Here is a 15,690-nt window from a genome sequence, read left to right on the forward strand (position 1 = left end):
ATTAGCATAAATCCATTTGTGTTGTTGGTTCACTCTTTATTTCTAAGTTAGCTTAAAGCACAGCTCCTTCCTCCCATTTGGCAGGGCTTGAAAAGGAACAGTGATGTCTGTTGAGACTTCATTTTGACTCTTTGTTTTGAGTGGTGGGAAGCTGTATGGATGAATTTCTTCACTTCACAAGCTGCAGTTTTAAATACTCACTGGAACCTTAAGCTTCGTAGCTTTGTCTCAACTGAGTAGATCTTTTGAGTATGTGTTTTACTCACTCATGTGGGTGGTCCTTGCTCTCCGTGGACAGCAGCTTTATCATGGCCGGTATTTGCTTAGCCCCTTCTAGTTCTAACCAGCATGTTTTACTTAAGTATTTATGTTTTAGACCTGAAAAACAGAAACTATGTTGAAAATTTCTTAGTCGTGGACTATCTCACTTGTCAACAGTACAGTAAACTTTGGAAACTTTGTAGGAATTCTCTTAGGAATTCCACAGAAACTCAGTGTTCTTTGATGCTCTCTGAGACAGAGCTTTGACACAACATTTTCTTATGCTTTAATTAGCTCTAGTTTATAATTGTCACAAACACATTAAACTAAACATGCTCTCCAGTTACATTTCATAAGGAGTAGAAATTGTCAGTGTGGTTTAGTGAAGTTAGAGACTGATAGTGGGCTCACAAGTCTGAGAGTGACTGATTTTGCTGTGGAACTTTCACATGTATATTTGCTTCTAAATCTAAATTATTTACATGCTCTACTTTCTAACATACTAGCTTTGTTATAAAATGCCAATCGAGGACTTTATGTGTGCATGAGTAGTAGGTCTTGATATGTAGCTCAGGCTGGTCTTGAGCTCATTCTTGGACCCCTTGCCTTAGGTTTTCAAATTTAGGTATCGCAGGCATGAGCCACCATGTACAGCAGTGTTTAGAGGATGTGATTAAAGAGTAAGGAGTCTCCCTGTTTTCTCCCATGCTGTGGGTTACTGTTGTTGACCCCCTTTCAGACAGCTGAAATATGAAACTGCAGGTCTAGAGGAGAAAAAGTAGAGTGTTCTGTGCAGGTGTTGCTGCAGCAGCAAGCACAGAGGGGAGTGTGTTGCTGAAGGGGTGGAGGCGGAGGTGGCATGGCTGATGGACAGCGCCCTTTCGAGCTGTCATTCTTGCAGTGATTTGTCAGCTCCACACTGAGGAAATCTGGGTGGAAAGATGGCCTGCAGTTTGGAGTGGGCATCGCTCTTTGTTTCTTGGCTTTAGAAGAACTGGAGGGCTGCTCAGTGTGAAGGTGGGGACCACACCTGTCCCTGTTTTATTAACGATTGGCTTGGACCACAGGGAGGAAGAAGTCGATGTGGTTCTGTAGGCGTCCACTTCCTTGGTTTGACTGGGCATTTCCTGAACTCTTCCTCCTGTTGTCTTCATGGTATTAGATGGATGTACCTCTCACTGGGCCTTTGTGTTCCTAGGAGAGGAAAATCCTGGGCAGTCTACCTTGCCCATGATCCCTGTGCAGGCTTATGGAGTGCTGTGCCGTCAGTGTCGTACGCAGTTAAGAGTCCATTTTCCTTCGAGAGTGGACTAGATGACTGTGTTCTGGTTGAGAACCATGTGAAGCAGGTGGCTTGTTGAGAAGGTTTTTGTACAAAGACTACATTTCTTAAGATCACACTTCCTGGAACAAGAGGCTCTATCCTGGAGGAGGTGTATGGTCTGACAGCAGCTGAGTGTGTGGTGAAGTTGTGTTCCCATCTCACTGTGCAGCTTGTGCAAAACAGGACATACACTGGAGCTGCCCAAGAAATGGCAGCTGTCCTCCTCAGCCACCTTGATCGTCTCCCCTCACCCCTCACAGTTGAATCCTGGGTCCAGTTGACTCATTTGTACTTCTGAGAAGTTCATTTACTCAGACTTGCTTTTAAACATTTGTGTTGAGAAAACCCAGTCTCATACTGTGGTGTTGGAGAGTTAGAACTGTCTCTACTCAGGTGCTGCCATTTGCTAGGGACTGAGCCCAAATTATTTCTAAGTCTCATAATGCTGTAAGGTGAGCAGTGTTTCCTTTTAGAGATGCGGAAGTATAGGGAGAAAGGGCTGAGTGATGGAGTCACAGCAGTGCTCTTGGTCTGTAAAGTTTGTTTCCTAGCTTCATTTCTTGTGTGTGTAATGTGTGCATATCTCAGTGTTTGATGAAGCTATAGGTTACTTTGATGAGGTGATTCTTGTCTTAGTTCAGCCACTTTTATCTTTATGTTGTTCTTTTTTTTTTTTCCCCCTTTAGACTGCCCTGGAACTCTGTAGACAGGTTGGTCTCAAACTCGGATTTCTGTCTGCCTCTGCCTTCCAGGTGCTGGGATTAAATGTGTGTGCCACCTCCCTTGTTTATTTAATTTTTCCTAACCCATTGGGCTATATAATTTCCTTTCCTTCTTCAGTGTTATTTGCAACTGAGAAGAAATGGAATGTTGTGTCTAGAAGCAAATCAGCTTTAGACTGTGCTTTCTTGGGTAGATAGAAGTACTCCTGAGACCTGAGGCCTCCCAGGGATCTATGCTGATGGCTACAGTAGCAATCATGGAAGCCAGTGTCTATGGTTGGTTGTAGGGTAGGCACTGTGGGTTCCTCTTCATGAATACTCTTAGCCCTTGAATTAACCCTACGAAGTAGGCTGTTTGATTACCCTTGTAGTATATATAGATAAGGAAATGTGACATACGGGAGATGCTAAATAGTTTTCTTAGGGTCCTCAGGCTGAAAAAAGTGTGTGGGGTGTGCAGCCTCTGCAGGTGGTGGAACTTACATTCTTTTCTGCTTTGTCCTGAAGAACTGTTACTTTGTTGTTATTATTATGTATTCCCCTTCTTCCGCCTCTGTTCTCAGTGTTCTTCTCTCCCCTAGCCCCTCTTCTTGTTTTTGAGATAGGATCTCATGTATCTTGGGCTGGTCTTGAACTCTGCATCTTGAATTCTACCCTGCCTCAATGTCCCAAGTGCAGGGATTACAGGTGATGGCATTTTTCAACTAGACTCTTTCTCAAGATCTTGCAGTTATTCAGTGACTTTTAATCTTTTTGTTGTATAGAATTGATTGACTATAAGTATATAGTGTCTTGCATGGTGATTTTATTTTAGTACCATTCATTTCTTAGGAAAATAGTTTTGCTTTAGTGTGTGATATTGTGCATATTACATGTTTGTGTGTATGTATGTATGTGTGTCCTTGCACACATGTATATGTCTGTATGTGGAGGTCATGCACATGCCCAATGTCTTACTCAGTTTCTCTCCACATTACTTTTTGAGACAGAGTGTCTCACTGAACCTGAAACTCACCAACTTGCAAGACTAACTGGCCAATGAGCCCTAGGCCCCTTCTTTTTCTTCCTTACCAGTGTTAGGAGTACAGGCATGTATATATGCCAACTTCTGATATGTGTGCTGAAGGACTGACGTCAGGTTCTCATGCTGAATGTGGCAAGCATTTTGTGGGCAGAGCCATCTTTCCATACCTGCATTCTTTAAATATACTTAAAATTTCATTTATTTGTTTATTTGAGAGAATGTGTACGTGTAGACACATGTGTGGAGGATGGTGAACAACTTGGGGCTTCTGGCAAAGTGCTTTTACCTGCCAAGTCATCTCATTGACTTCTTTAAAAAGTGTTTGTTTTGAGACAGAATCTTGTAGTGAAGCCTTGTCTGACCTGGTACTTGGCTGTGTCATATAGGCCAGCTCCACATGTTTGTCAGTCCTGCCTCTGCCTCCTTAATTACAGGCATGTGCCACCACATGAACACTTTGCCTCTTAATGATGAGTAATGGCAGTCTCCAGAAGTGAAGAAGGGACATGGACAATAGAAACCATACCTGTGTGTAACTTGGTGTCCAGGCCTGGTTCTTATTTCCAGGATGGAGGATGCAAGGAGCACAGCACATTTATTTTATCACTCTGCTACTTAAGATAGGGGCTACTTAGCCCAGGCTGGCTTTTAACTCATGATCCTCCTGCCTCAGGACTGGGATATGTTTGGGATTACAGGCATGCCCATCTTGCCCAGGTGGGTGTGCACTTTACTGGAAATCTGTCTGTGGTCATTGGTATTTTTTTTTAGATGAGCTATTACAAGGTTTCTGCATCCTGAGTTAATATTTTTGAAGCCCAGAGCAAGAAATAACTATGCTAATGCAAATTTCTGATGGCAAATGACTACTTCAGAATTGAGGGTTACTGCTCTGGGTCTGTTGTCCAGTGTGGAGTTTCTTTGGTTTAGTCATCAATTAGCTATTGACTTAGAACATAACTGCTGCATTCCCGAAGCTTGGAGCTCGGTCTCAGATGGCATTCTTCCATAGACAGACTCATGCAGCAACCTTTTGTGATGAAATGTTCAAGTTACTTGCCCATGCTACTGTTTTTGAACTATTAATATTCTGTTTCTTCTTTTGGTACAAAGTTTTTCTAGAGTAAGCAAATGGTTCCTCTTTGTTATTCAGTTACTAAAGTGGCATCACATGTTGGTGTCAGCTTCAAGGTTTTCTGTAAAAGATGAATTAAAGAGATTTATTTTATATGTATGAATGTTTAGCATGTATTATGTGTATGTGTGTGTGTGTGTACCATGTGTGTCCCTGGTCCTGGAGGAGGCCAGAAAAGCCCGTGGAACTGGATTTAATTAAGTATGTTTATGAGTAAACATGTGGTGCTGGGAATCCACCCCAAGTTTCTGGAAGAACAGTAAATGCTCTCTAAATACTGAGCCAGATCTCTAGCCCTGTGGTGCATCTTAGTGTTAACAACAGTTTCTGTTGTAGAAACAAGCAGTGTAGCTTCAGATGATACATTTCCAGCTGTCGGCAACTAGAGAAAATGCGAGTGCACCTATCATATTTTCATAGGAGGAGACCCTGTGAAATCGTGAACTCCTTTCCTGGCTTTTTGTATTTAGTTTTTTAAAAAATGGACCATAAGACCATGGGAATTACTGTATTTCATTTACACTTTTAAATGCAAAGTGCTTTATACTTTTAAAATTTCCATAATCGTTTTTGTGTGTAGGCATATATTTTTCAGTACTTTTGTATTTTTAATTTTTTCTTTGCATATTTTTAAAAAGCTACAGTTTCAGGCCTGCAGTTAGTTGTCAGTGATTGGCTTTGCTGGTCTATTATGTAATGTTAGCTATGAAGTTTGAAACCACGGTGTTGGGAGACATTTAAGACTCTGGTAGCTTCCTGAGTGTGAGTTCAACTGGAACATACAGTGCTCTAGTCGGGAAGGCTATGACGATAGGTTGGCTTTGAGGACCTGGGAAGTTAGTTACCTTTGAAGGAGGTTTTGTCTTGGGTAGCTTTGTGGTCTGAGGTAGTGGCGTTGGTTTCTGAGTCTGGGTGAGCTGCTCTGGTTAAATGAAAACATGAAATGGAGATGTGAGCAGCAGGAACAGAGCCTGTTTGTAAGAGGGACACCGTCTGGTCTTTGAACACAGCACATACTATCACATGTCAAGTTAAACCTGATAATTGTGTGGCAGTTGAGCTAAATACAGTTCTCAGCACTCTGATGAGAGCCGCCTATTGTTAAGTCTGTAGGCTCCCAGCTGCAGAGGCAGAAGTAGACAAGGTCTGTTACATTGCAACACTGGCGAGGAGGGTGAGCAAGGAAGACTGCTCGTTTCAGGCTGGGTCGCCTTTGAGGACTGGCAAGAGAGGCAGTTTCACCTGCAGAAGGTAATACTTTCAGAATCTGAGCAGATGCCGAGGTGGGAACCTTCATTAAAGGTAGGAAGTTCCCTCGGTTTAGGTCTTAGCTACTTACTACAATCTTACTTCAGGAAGTAGCACCTAGAAAAACATCTGGCCCATAGCCACTGCTCGGTAGTGCTCATCTTGAGTGAATGAAATAGATAAAACTATCCATAGAAAACTAAATTCTGTAATTTATGGAGCTCACCTTTACAGTTGATTTTTATTGTAGTTTTTGCTGTTAGTATAGTTTCAGATACATGATACTCACAGAAATTTCATAACCAACAAAATTTATGCGGATAGTGCTGATGGGTGGGATGGATAATGCTTTGCCTAAACAAAACTGTCTCTTGGGGCTGAATGTCTTTTTTTTTTTTTTTTTTTTTTGGTTTTTCGAGACAGGGTTTCTCTGTGGTTTTGGAGCCTGTCCTGGAACTAGCTCTTGTAGACCAGGCTGGTCTCGAACTCACAGAGATCCGCCTGCCTCTGCCTCCCGAGTGCTGGGATTAAAGGCTTGCGCCACCACCGCCCGGCAGGGGCTGAATGTCTTAATGGGTTGGACTGTTTTCCATTTTTTGTAACTTGGCCTGTGGTGCTGCCCTGTGCCCTGCAGTTCTACCTTATTTCCTTATTGATGAACTGGTTTTTGTACAGTATTTCTGTAAGTCCATCAGGCCCTAGTACAAATATGTCATTTAGTCTTAAATTCACTTCTGTGATTTTTCTCATTAGTCCAACAAGAATTTAAATGACACTCTTGGGTGCCAGGACAAATATAATCACAAACCATAGACTTGAACAATGACTTTTTGTGTTGGAATATGTCTGTGATTGGTGTTACTGTTTCAGATGATAAATTAAGATGGGAAGCATTTCAAGCTCATAGACCCCTGATAATCGTTTCACAGAGTCTGAGCTAAGAGCCCCAGTGCAGATGCAGGGCTGGTGCAGGAGACACCCACGTTTTGGCTCTGTTCCTGGTCAGGTGTGTCATGTGAGACGTTGGTCTGCTTGGCCTCCTCCCATTGGAGGTGATGGTGTCCAGGGAGAGTTAGGGAAGCCAGGGCACAGCTCTGCTGTTGGATTGCAATTTGTTTTTACTGTTAATCATCCCTTAATTTTGTTTGTGAACTGTGCCGTTACTTGTACAGTAACCCCCACATCCAAAGTCCAGAATGTTTTCATCCCTTCACAAGCCTCTGGCCTTGGTGGGATCAGCACATTAGAAGAGGGCAGGCTCGTGAGTTTGTGGTCTTACCTCTAAGTTTCTGTATCTGTTTAGCATTGGAGATGAAATGGGAAAGACTGTCCTCTAATTCAGGTCATAACTTACTGGACTGTTGCCAGAGAGCAAATTCAGTTTGAAAAAGGCTGAAGAGTATTTACATGCAGTTTAGAACCATGTTGTGCAAAGTGGACTAAAACGTCTTATCCTTTAGTAGCCAGATGACTTCGGGTGCTGGTGATTTCCACAGATGAGAAGCAACACCAGTGCACTGAGGTGGAGAGGGAAGGCTGCCTGGAGAAGCTGGCGTTCTTCAGCTGCATGGACTGGTCTGGCTCACTGGTGTCTACCAGATGTCTGGAGTGTCTGTGCAGCACCTGCTTGTATTCAGATGGAGACGCTCAATCTAGAAGTGTGTGTGACTTGACTGTAGTCTCAGGTTTGCTGTTCCCACCCCACTCAGGTTTATTTTGGGGAACTTGGGCTACAGGGAACATGATGAACCTTTCTCAAGTCTTACTTTAGTAAGCACACGGATGATACCAAATGCGGTTTTAAAGCTTAACTGTTCTATATAGCAAGGTCTTTTAAAGGAAGAGTGGTGGGATCAGGGTTCATGGAGGCATCTTCTGATGGTTTGACATCTTTTGGGGAAAGCATAAAGGATAGTCTCCTTTTCTACTCTTGTATCTCTGTTTGGCCCATGAGGCCGAAGGCAGCAGAAACCTGAAACCAAATGTCATAACCTACCTTCTGACCTGTCTCCCTGCCTCCAACCTACCAGATGCTTCCTAATTATGAAACCCTGCTGAGGTTTTTTTTTTTTTTTTTTTAAAAGCTCCTAAACTATAACTCAAGTTTCCCAGTGTTGATGCTCCTAGAGAGTCAGCCAAGAAGGGTCAGCAGCACAGACATGGAAGTCCTTTTGCTTTGGGAATGCAGGTGGGGTCTGGGATGAAGCTCAGTTGCTTAGTGTTTGCCTGGCACCAACAAGACCCTGGGTTTGAACCCAGTGCCACATAATCTCATGCCTTAAAGCCAGTACTCGGAGAGAGCAGCAGGGGATTTAGAAGTTCGAGGTCATCCTCAGCTAAGAAGAGTTTGAGGCCATGGAGGCTTGAGACCTCATCTCCAGAAAAAGGAAACAAACAGCAAAACGCTGTGTGGGCTGTGGTGGGTCAGAGTGAGATGAACATCGGGGTTTCCTCTAGATAGAAAGGCATTACCATAGGTCTGTACTTAGATGCTCTCTGTTGGGGCCCATGATAGATGGAGAATTGAAATAACGGCAAAATTTAAGGTGCTTGCAATTCTATTTGAGGAGAAAAGGGGAAACGTGGGGGAACTGTCAGCCTTCCCCTTTGCCCACACAAGCTCCTGTAGAATTACAGTAAAAGGAATGGAGAGCGAAATGAAACTGGACTCAAATTCTGCCTAGGTTTTGGCCACAGATACCTCCCCTGCAGGATTGTGTAGGTGAAGGTGGAGATAGCTACCTGTAGTGCCCAAAGGAAGAGAAGCGGTTGGGCAGAGGAACTTGAGATCAGAGAATAGCAAGAGCAGGTAGCACACAGACCGCTGATAAAGGAGAGGACGTTATCTTGTATTCCTCTGAAGAAGACTAAGGCCAAGGGTGGAGAGAGCCTCCCATCTTGTTCTTTGTGGTGGAAGATAGGCTGTTTCCTGAAGCTGCCCCAGAGGAAGGCTTGCTGTTGCCAGGTGGGGCTCTTATCCAGAAAGCTGCAAGGGACTTCTTCGGATAGACCATAGCACATAGGAGAAAAAGCACTTACATATGTCTGTCTTTATTAAAGGTAAGAACAAGTTGAAAGATCAGAAAAATGCCACCTGCTTCCTATTTCTCAGGAAGAGTACATTAAATAGCTTGGAATACAGTAAGATCTGGAAGATTGAGGACAAGTATAGTTATTTCCCATGTTCCTGACACTCCTTAGCTGTGTGGTGACAGATCCCCTTTCCTGATATCATAAGATTCTTACCAATGTGAATGGTACAATTTCATTTTTAAATTGTTGAACAAAATTTAGGCTTTTTAACTGGTTATTTAAGAATCATTTCTGATAAATGTTTTAATTATTATTAACCAAATTTTTATAGTAAGATAATTTCCAGTAAGTTTTAATAGTCCATTCTTCAAGCAATTCAGAGAACCTGCTGTGTGTTTTTACTTCATAAATGAGGTTAGTAAGACTTAAGTGTTTTGAATTAGCATCTGCCATTATCTAATATACTATACCATTTACTTTTAAAAAGATTCATCTTTATTTTATGGCCAGAAGAGTCCATCAGATCCCTTGGAACTGGAGTTAGATATAGTTGTTGTGAGTTTTGGGAAGCAAACTGGGTCTAGTGCAAGAGCAACAAGTGCTCTTAACCATTGAACTATCTTTCTGCCTCCAGCTTGCATCTTTTAACTCTGGATTCTACTTCTGCTGCACTGGGAGTTCTAGGTGGTTAAAGAATCTTTACTGTGCTCATAGATGGATCTTGAGTGCTTGTGTAGCGACTACTTACTGAATAAATGAATGAGGATCCTATCAGCATGAGTTGCTGAGTTGCTGTTTAGAGGCTACTCTAACTTGACCCTGAATTAGATTGCCTGACCTACTAAAGCTACCAGTAGCAATCAAAAGATCCATGAGAACTACCCTTGGAAAACTTGAAGTAGAGGAGAGGAGCTAAGAGTACTTCCAAACCCCAGGTACCAGCAAGCTCTTAGGAGGGACACAGGCCTGAGATCGGCTCACTACTGCACATTAGGCCCTCCAGTTACAGAAGGCGGGAAAAAGGGAGGATGAAGTAAGAATACAGGAGCCTCTTTGAAGAGGACTACTTGCCAGGTTAGAACTGGAAGCCTCAGAAAGGGGATTTCTTTTTCTTACTTACTGATGTACCCCTAGAAGACAGTTGTACCATCAGAAATAAAATCACTACTCAAACCTTTTCTGTGCTAGTTGTTAGATGTGCAGTTTTGTGACCTGGTTCTTCTCTTTCTGTGTTCTATGTTAGGCCTTTCTTGACAGCCATTCACAATATTGTGTTTACTGATTGCATGTTAATGTTTGAATTCATATCATTATTTATGTATTCAGTAATGTTTTTGAGGTACTGCTGTTTACCAGGCACTGATTGGAAATGCTGAAGGCACCAGACAGACAAGCCTCTCTTCTCTTGGGCCTTCCTGACACACTGTGTGAATTAACAAGTAGGGAAGAGATTCAGAGACTACTGAGAGAACAGGATACTGAGGTTGTGAGCATTTGGGGGGGGGCGTCTAGAGGGTGTGTTATAGAAAAGGCCTTTAGGAAAGGCCTGGTGAGCTGAGAGATCTGGCTAGCTGCCCGAGGGCCTGGGGGAAGAAATTCTTAGCAAGAGGGACTATCATGAATAGAGGCTTTTGGCTGGGATGTGCTTGTTTGAGGAGCAGTGAGAGAGTCCCTGTTGATTGGAGCAGAGTGTCCTTCAGGGGGATAAACTAGGTGAGGTGGGCAGGATAGACCATCTGGTTCCATTTTTAAATAATGGTCAGCCTTTGGAAGAGGAGCTTTGAGGGAGTGAGTGACAGAAGGTGTATGGAGTCTATTTTCACTGTCTGTGTTTGCTCCATGGCTTTTGGGGATGGTCAGAATGTTAGAGGTCCTCTAACAGATGGGAGACTGGAGAAGTAGGTGTGTCCTGAGGTGGAGCTGGAGAAGCCAAGAATGGTCCATGGTTGGTGCAGAGCCACCACTATATTTAGAACTGCAGACTGAGTAAGGTCTTCTGAGTGTGAAAGGTATCTGAGAAGGGCATAGGAGGAGCCAGTGGAGAGGCCGAGCCGGGCAGGGGCTGAGGTGGAAGCTGAGTGTTTCAAGAAGGAAGTTTAAGCATGGGTGGTGCATGCCTTCAATTCCAGCACACAGAAGGCAGAGACTGCCCTTTTGTTTCCCATCCACTCAGACCCAAATAATCACACAGAAACTATATTTATTACAACACTGTTTGACCAACAACTTAGGTATATTCCTAGCTAGCTCTTACATCTTAAATTAACCCATTTGTTATTTTTATATTTTACCACAAGGCTTGTGGCTTGATACCTCACATCTTGCTTCTTGGGCAGCTACATGGCATCTGCCCGACTCTGGCTTCTTTCTCCCTGCATTCAGTTTATTTTTTTCTGCCTAGCTCTATTCTGCCCTGCCATAGGCCAAAGCAGCTTCTTTCTCAACTAATGGTAATAAAACATATTCATAGTATACAGAGGGAATCCTACATTAGATCTCTGAGTTTGAGGCCAGCCTGGTCTCCAGAGTGAGTTCTAAGACAGCCTCCAAAGAAAGAAAAAGACAAGAGGGGAGCCTAAAGATGAGCTTAGTGGTGTACACCTTTAATTCCAACATTTGGGAGGCAGGTAGATGTTTATGACTTTGAGGCTTGCCTGGTCTACGTAGAAATCTCTACCAACCAAGGCTATATAGTGAGACCCTGTCTCAGAACATTCCCCTCCTCCCCCTCAAGAAAAGGCACCTGGGTTTCTTGTTTGCTTCTGGCAGCAGATTGTCACAATTTTAGTGGCTTAAAGCAACGCAGTCATTATTAGCTGGCTCTGTATGCAAGGTATTGGCTTAGCTCGTTCAGTCACACATCTTTCATGAGACTCTGCTTTCTGAACCATTCTAGAAGGTTGTTCACATTCCCTGGATTATGGCTCTTTTCTCCAGACCCCACTCTGCCTTCATGCTGGGGATCAGACCTAGGGCCTTGTGTGTGGCAGGCAAGTGTTCTGTTGCTGAGCTCTGCTCCGGACTCCCCTTTTCCATCACCAAAGTCAGCAACCTAGAGCTTGCCTCTGTAGTCACATTTCTTTCTCTGTCACACTGCTGCTCCCCCCCCCCCCCCCCCCCCCCCCCCCCCCCCCCCCCCCCCCCCCCCCCCCCCCCCCCCCCCCGTGCTCCGGGTCCTCCCCCCCCCCCCCCCCCCCCCCCCCCCCTGTTACTTTCACTGTCTTCCTCTCTCCTTCCTCACAGTCCTGGGGTTGTGCTGGGCGAGTGCCCTGTGGGAAAGCCACAGTCCTAGCTCAAGTACTTTGAGCCCACTTGGATAACCCAGGAGTAGTTTCTCTGTTGTAAGGCGAGTTTATTGGCAACCTTAATTCTGCCTGCTACCTGATTAACTTTCCCATTTAGCATATGCACAGGCTGTGGATTATATGTAGCTGTCTGGGTGGCATTATTATATGGACAGGACATAGCTAAAGATAAGTTTAAGAAGTTGAGTAAAATCAGATAGGAAGTTACACTAGGATTTGACCTCCTGGAGGCTTTTATTGACCTTGTGACATGGTGTCAGCCGGAGTGTTGTTGACACAGAGGCAAGTTGGAGTGGGATGAGGAGTGAGGGAAGTGAAGGTGTGAGGCACAGATGGCTCTGAGAGGGTGAGAAGGAAGGCCTCTCTGAGTCTGTTGGAATAGATTACCTGGGTGATGAGTTTAGAGAGAGGAACTGAAACAGCTTGTAGAGATGGTGACATGGAGACAGAATGAGTGGGAAGCACAGTGTCTTGTCTCCTTTGCTTGCTCACATCAGACACTTAATAATTCCATGTGTAGTTGACTTAGCCTTTGAGGCCAGAGTAGTCTCCTCAGGGAGCCTGGAGCAGCTGTGGTCTGGCCACAGCTTGTGCTGGTGATTGTTTCATGCTGTCTGTCATGTCTTGTGTCCCGTCCCCCCCTCCCCCCAGTCCTTTGTTCTTCCCCTCACTTTCCCCTGATGCCTGCCTCAGTTTTTCTTTTTTGTTGTTATTAAGCAGGTTTGATGGGATCCTACTTGCTGGGGCATACCGTGGTGAAGCAAGGCTATGTACCTTTGTGGGGCCTGTGTTCCTGTTGGAACCTTCCCATAGGTGTGAGGTTCTTCCAGGAGTCTTATCTCCCAGGAGACATAACATAGGGTTTGTGCTCTCCTTGGGTACCTGGCAATCTAACCTGCTTGCTGTTTGACTCCTTTACCTCATTACTGTGGCTTCCTGCTGGGCTGGCCATTGTTTCCTGCTGTTGGCGTCTGTCCTGCTTATCAGTCACCCACCACTACCCTCGCTGCTTCACTGGCTGGTTGTTTACTGACTGTTGTTCCTTAGAGAAGTTGTGTGCTTCCTCCCATCTTCTCCTTTTTCCTCCCCCCTCCTCCCTTCCTTGCTTTTTGTCCTCTCTTCTCTGTTCTGTCCTCCTTCCCTTTCTGCCCCTTTTCTTCGCCTCCCTCTTCCCCCCTTTCTCCCCTTTCTTTCCCTTCTCTCTTTCTCCTGCACCTTTGCTTTCTTTATTTTTACTTGTATTTATTCTACGCTGAATTTCTTTCCATGCCGTAAAGGTTCGCTCATCCAGTTTCTTCTGGGGTATCTTTTGGTGCAACCTCCTCTTCTGCCTCATGAACAGTTTATTCTTTTTCAGTGAGGATCATCTCAGTGTGGCAGGGGGACGTAGGTATGGCTTGGTCTAATCCTGAGTGCTGTAAACCTGGAGGCACATTTTAGGTGTTGGATGTTAGGAATTTTTCCTAACGCGTGCTCTCTGCTGACACAAAATCCCAATCAAGCCAAATTAAGAAATATCCAGGATTAATGGGATTCCTGCCCTCTTGGGTGGCCCCCTGACGGGGAACCGGGAAGCCACAAATGTGACCAGGGCAGTTTCACAGGTGTTGATGACCATGTAGTGAGAACCTCAGAACCTGTGTGATGTTGTAGATTTCCAGGTTAAGGAGTAGCAAAGCCTCATGTGGACTTTATTTTTGTTTGTTTTTGAGACATTGTTTTCTCAAACTGTCCTGAAAATTGCTCTGTAGACCAGACTGGCCTTGAACTCCTAGGATCTTGAACTAGAGATCCTCCTGCATCTCAAGTGCTAGGATTAAAGACTTATGCCGTCATCTCTGTTCTTTTCTTCAAGGTTTTCTCAAGCTCAGCCTACTTACTGTCAGTGTAGTTTTCTTTATACTTTATATTTCCCTCCTACCTTAAGCTGGACCAGCCCCTTTCTAAGTTCTGCCTGTAGTTGTTGACCCTGCTTCACATTAGAAAATGAAAGCAGCAGAGAGCTCCAGATTTGTCACTCACCAAACTGAGCATGTGACACTGTTCCCTTAGAGGCAAGTTGGCTGCCGGACAGCCCTCCCTCTGCCAGGTAGTTGTTAGTGGCCAGCAGCAATCTTGGGGGCTCCTGGTCAGAGATAACTCTGTGTTCACCTTGCTATTCAGGTAATTTTCCGAGCCCTTTGGTTAGAGCTAGCCTCCAGTACAAGACAACTGTGCAGATCATGGCCCCTTGCTAAAAATAGCCCATGCATTTAAAAAAAAAAAAAAAAAACCAAAAAGACAAATCTTAGGACAGTAGGACTTCTCTAAAATCAATTCTTTTTTATTTTATTTTTTTTTTTTGCCAGTTTCTCACTTTATTTTATAGTGTGTGTGTATTCACTTGTGTGGCTGTGCAGTAGAGACTATGTTGGTGTTGTCCTCTGTTGCTCTGCACCTTAGTTTTTTAGATCAGTTCTGTCACTGAAACTGGAACTTCCACCAGTTGATTAAACTGACTGGCCTGTGAGTTTGGGGATTGGCTTATCTTTATGCCCCATTGTGCGACATACTAATAGATACACACCATTTCTGAGATTCCTGTTTAGTTGCCCTCTTGACACAGATCTGTGGTACTACTATCTGCATACTGTCTACTTGCATGTGAACAACTGTAAACTCACTGTGCTGGTGGGAACAGGACCTTTTACTCTAAAGCGCACATGCTTCCTAGGTGTCTTAAATAGCATCTAGTGGTGGGTCTGTACCACCTGCTTTGTACTTGGAAAGATGATAAAACTGTATCTTTTATGTCATGATATTGGTGATTGGTATGATAAAACCCCTGTGATTACTTCAATTGCTGAGATGTGTTAGCCCATGTTTACAACTCAACTAAACAGTATGTCTCATTGGAAGCCAGTGGAGTGAGGATGCCATTCTTGTCATCAGGCTCATGCCTCATTATCTTTACCATTTAATCCTGTGTCACCAACATCCTCTTGTCACCTGGTCCTGAAACTAGCTCTTCTAGACCAGGCTGGCCTATAAGTGATAAACTCACGGAGATCCTCTAGCCTTTGCCTCCTGAGTGCTGGGATTAAAGGCGTGTACCACTGCCTGGCCCAAGCAGCCAGAGATCTTGATTTCTTTGCCCTCCCCTCCAGAATACACTTTTAATACTGCTTGTAAGCATGATTTAAGAGAAGAAAAGAGACTTCCAGAACTACACTGAAAGACACACCTAAGGGCATTGTTGTGGGCATATCTGAGTCTCCCTTTTAAATTTGCCATCTCAAAGGTACATTGGGAGTTCATGAGTCATTGGTAGAAACAAGCTAGAGAGGACATTTTTTTTTTCCGTTATGGAAGAAACTCTTGGGAGTGGGTTCTCTACTTCGACCATGTAGGTCCCAGAGTTCGACTTTGAGTCATCAGGTTCGCCTGCTAAACACTGACGTGAGCTACTGGAGCAGTCCTGTCGTAGTCACTGTGTATTACTACGAAGATACCATGACCGTAGCATCTCTTATGAAAGAAAACAATCGGGGCTTGCTGGACAGTTTTAGAGACTTCATCTATTATCATCATGGTGGCGAGCATGGCACCTCTGGAATAGTAGCTGAGAGCTACAACCTGATCCCCAGCCGAGAGACAGA

At 44.2% G+C, this 15,690-nt stretch overlaps 1 protein-coding gene across 4 annotated transcripts in view; it reads left to right on the plus strand.

The window, feature by feature from the left end:
* Positions 1 to 15,690, plus strand: part of LOC126508206 (calmodulin-binding transcription activator 1-like) — a 90,273-nt gene that overhangs the window by 34,066 nt on the left and 40,517 nt on the right. The gene's annotated exons all lie outside the window — the stretch shown is intronic.

This window comes from Alexandromys fortis, unplaced genomic scaffold (assembly GCF_014885135.2).
Source record: "Alexandromys fortis isolate MF-2015 unplaced genomic scaffold, M_Fortis_MF-2015_v1.1 scaffold_88, whole genome shotgun sequence".
NCBI lineage: Eukaryota > Metazoa > Chordata > Mammalia > Rodentia > Cricetidae > Alexandromys > Alexandromys fortis.